The sequence below is a fragment of the Zonotrichia albicollis genome, chromosome 4 (genome assembly GCF_047830755.1).
Source record: "Zonotrichia albicollis isolate bZonAlb1 chromosome 4, bZonAlb1.hap1, whole genome shotgun sequence".
Lineage (NCBI taxonomy): Eukaryota > Metazoa > Chordata > Aves > Passeriformes > Passerellidae > Zonotrichia > Zonotrichia albicollis.
This window is the reverse complement of record NC_133822.1, coordinates 49,606,558-49,611,007: the sequence shown is the minus strand read 5'-3', so window position 1 is coordinate 49,611,007 and position 4,450 is coordinate 49,606,558.

The window sequence follows — 4,450 nt, the reverse complement described above, 5'->3', positions numbered from 1 at the left end:
TTTGAAATATCAAAGAACATCCTAAAGTGGTCTTCGTGGTGCTGTTCCTTTATTTGCATATGCATACAGCCAATTCAGAGAAAGAAAGATGTGCTTAATGCCATTAACAAGTTTAGGAGGTTTCAAGCAATTTAGAAGAGGAGCTGAAGTGCAGAAGGGAAAAATAGATTAGTGACAGTCTTAAGGGTAGGAATGAAATTTTAGAGACAGGTTTTTAAACAAGGGAATGTGAAGCTATCAAAAAATAGGATGTGATATTAAGCTGGAAATTCAATTTCATACTTTTTCTGAAGGTAACTGAGCCCTCTGATTAGCAGCTCATATGAAAGTGGATTCAAATGAGGCAATTGAATTTATTATCACCTTTTACACTATACTTACCTTCTCTAATAAACTTTTCTGCCTTGAGGGTTAGAATATGCATACCACTTGCAAATCATATCCTGATTAACCATAATTTTCAACCTGGCTCTGAACTAGGGAGTGAACAGTTGAAAAAAGAGAATCAGCAGGCTGACAGACACGGAGGGGAAAAAAGATGGAGCATAATGCGCACATGTATGATCCCAAAACAATTGAATACCTATAAAAAGACAACTCTGAGCAAGCAATGAATAATGCCAGCTATTTTCCTACAATAGCTCTGTCAGTAGGAGTTCTTGTAGATGCCCTTTGGATGCAGTTTTATATTACACTTAATCCAATCTAACTGTGAGCTGCAACCAAAAGATGAGGTAATATTCCCTCTCTCCCAGCACAGCCTGTTGCTACCTTTGTTGGGAACACAATTGTCTCTTTTCATGTCAGTCTGCAGTTACACAAGAGTTAACAAAACCTGAAATTTTGGCCTCTGAAAGCAAATATGCAGATTGGTGCCTATTTGCCATCTCATTTAGAATACAACAATTTTTCCCACTTTCTGTCTGTGGAATTTTATATATGAAAGCATTTCAGTGGAAAAAAACCAATTTCTTATAGCTTAGAGTGTACAGACATTCACCATTTGGATATTTTACTGGGAGAAAAACAATAAAAGGGCCTGTAGAGTGCCTCCAAGAGGATTTGGAAAGATCAAAGCTTTCAGGACTACAAGTAAAGAAACAAAACATATTCATTGCAGTTGGACTGACATAGCTAGGACATAAGTTTATATAACAAAACATACATTACATTTCTCAACTAAGCTGAGGTCTCCTCCAATTTTGAGCACTATCCTGATTAACACAGCCCTTTTAAATAACTTAGATTTTCACTTTGTTGCCTATAACACTACTGCATGAACAGTTTATGCTGATATTGAAATGAAAGTCCATTTGAAAGTTCCTGCACCATTCTCAGTCTTGATTCCTCAGGTGAATTCTACATAAATTTATATTTCAAAATATAAATATATCTTTTTGCCATGTTGGTATTGGCCAAAATAGGTTACTGTTTAAAAAGCACTGTTATATTGAAACTGGTTCTGCCACTCTTAACTAAAGTAATATATTTAAATACTTTTGAGATAATCACACACAATAAAAAGGGCTGGGAAAATAGCTCTCCTCTCCTTGGTCTTGCAACAGGAACATCCTAATAGAAAATGGTCTGAAATGCTTTGAAGAGGAAGGTATGGAGAGTTCTGTTAGCTAAAAAGATGTGTGTCACAAGATCCTCAGAGAACCAGCTGCTGCTCTGATGTTCAAAATTAGGATTATATCTGAATTTGCATCATTAACAGCACAAGAGACCAAAGGAACCATATACAAATAAATAGACTTTCATATATCCACGAGAAAGAGGGACTTGTAGGCTGCTTTCTTATGTAGAACTGTTACAGTCCCTTTCCCCCCTTCTTTTGCTATTAAGGGAGCTCCAGCTGTCATCATCAAGTGACAGAACATCCCACGGTGTGAAAGAAGAACTGAAGGAAGACACCAGTTCATCTGCTGCCATTTGTTCCCGTGGTGGGCTGAGGCTTTGGAAGGTGTGCAATTACTTCATTAGTACTTCATGGGGGCTCCTGCTGCCCCCAACAAAACTTATGAGGACACTTCTCCAAGACCATGCTGTACTGCCAAAAATTTTTTCTCTCATGATCACATTTCTGTTTCCAGCCATGCTTCACCTCAGCCTCCTGAATTTTACAGGGTGAAGGACAGCAACATTTTGTCTAAATAATTTAAATGTGTACAATACATAAAGCATTAATATTTTCACTGGAGTAGATCAACTCTGAAGTTGCTCCCTTGAGGCACAGTAATTCACAAAGAAGCTATTGATGACCACAAGAAACAGGAAGACATATTTAGTAAGTCTACTCATGGAAAGAATGAAAACACAACAGAAAATAAATAGAACAGCTTGCATAATATTTAGTCTCCTACACTGCCTATAGGATTTGCTCAGTAATACACATACAAGAATAAAAATTATCATAATATACTCTGTAAATGACTGTGGACAATAAATCTAGCAAGTCAAACTATTTAAGAAGGCTTTAAAATGGATAAACTCCCTTAGGATGAAAAAGCATACGGGGGTCCATGGGCTTCACTGATCATCCTTCATTATCACAACAAGCACAGCAGTTTCTGACGTCTTCTCCTGCCTCTTCGAAGGCCCCAGATGGGATCATTTAAATGCCAGTGGTGATCCTTGAGGTGGTTCTGAGGTGGTGATGATGACTTTTTCATTCACATTTCATTTCCTTGCCCATTTAAACTATCTATGGGTAATACTCAGGAGCATACAAAACATTCCATTGCATATGACCTACTATCTGCTGTTATTTTTTAATCTGATCATTAGGACAGCAAGGCACTTCTTGATTTCAGCAACTTTATTTAGCATGTCCAGAAGTGGTAACTGTCACAGTGCTTCACTTTATTCTCCAGAAGACTAGTTACTAAATCAGTTCACCACTAGGCAAGTATGTGAACCCAATCAGCTCTCAATACTTTAACAGTATCTGCATGGACTGTGAGAAATCCAGAAGAGTGGATTCTCCTTGCAAAACCAATCAATCATTTAATTCACCAGCAACTAGTGCATTCACAGATGTGAAGATGTACTTCTAACCTGTGATCAAATGTAGTAGTATCAATCATAACTGCAACTAACAGTAGAAGTTCAATAAATATGTCTTGTTTTTTTGTTCCTAACTACCACCTCTAAAATTTTTTCAGGTGACACTGAACTTTACCAAAGAGCTCACAACCTGCTAGTTTGTTTAACCTAGAAACTCCAATAAAAAACCCTTAAATATAGTATTTCTGTCTTCTGGAATTAACAGCAGGAATGACACAAGATCTGCAGTTGATAAATTCATCATGTCATGAGTTGGATAAGAACACCAGGAATAACCCAAGCATCTCCGTACCTGAAATGTATCTAGAATGTCAGCAGGTGTGCTCCACAATACATGCTTTGTTTTGGATCTCTAATTTTTGAGCTATTTTTTGGTCTGTTCATATTTCTTTTCCATGGGCACAGCAGAGTGGGATTGCAAGATAGACAGAGATGATCTGCACACAGGCCCAGGACCCAAGATGAAGCCAGTACACTTTGGATGCTGATCCACACACTGTGAAGCACTCCCCGGCATGAAACAAGAGACTTGAGTCAAGCTAAAAATGACATTTTTATTCATTGCAATGATGTTTTAACATTATTTTGATTCAGTCTGAGAAGCACAGGCTTCTTATTGTCAGCTTGCACTAAAGTATAAAAAGCAGGTTTATTTTTGGACGTGGAACATAATGTACAAAGCAGAACATAACCTATTATGTAGAGCATTATGTGCACTGCGCTTCATATACCAGGAGATGTTGTTTCTAAAAATCACCTGGAGCTTGAACATAGATCTGGGTAACAGAGCATTCATTCAAAATTAATTTGAAGCTGTCTTGGAACCCTAACAGCTCTGAATGCACAACAAAAACAAACAAACAAAAAACATAACACCGAAAAAAGAACACCGCTTGATTTGACACTAATTATCTTCACTTTGTGATGTTAAAAAGAGAGCTCTGCAGCGGCACAGTATAGCCCTGGCTAAATGCAGTTCGGCGTGTGCCTGTTCTGTGTTCTTTCCGCGCCTTTTACTGCGCTACGGAGCCCAGCGCTGCTCTCTTTGAAGGCGCAGCGCGGTGCTCAGTTTCAGCCGCTAATTTCGGTCCTTGGCTGCTGAGCACGCAGCGCGCTGGGACTGTGTGCGGCACACGAGCCTGTGCTCCGCAGCGCCGGCACGGACCGCACCGCCCGGCACGGCACGGCACGGCACGGCACGGCACGGCACAGAGCAGGGCACGGCACGGCACGGCACGGCACGGCACGGCACAGAGCACGGCACGGCACAGAGCACGGCCGGGCCGGGCCGTGCCGGGCCGAGGCGTGAGGCGGCCCCGGCGGGCGGGGCGGGGCGGGAAGAGCGGCCCGCTGCCCGCCGGCGGCGGAAGCCCCGCTGCGC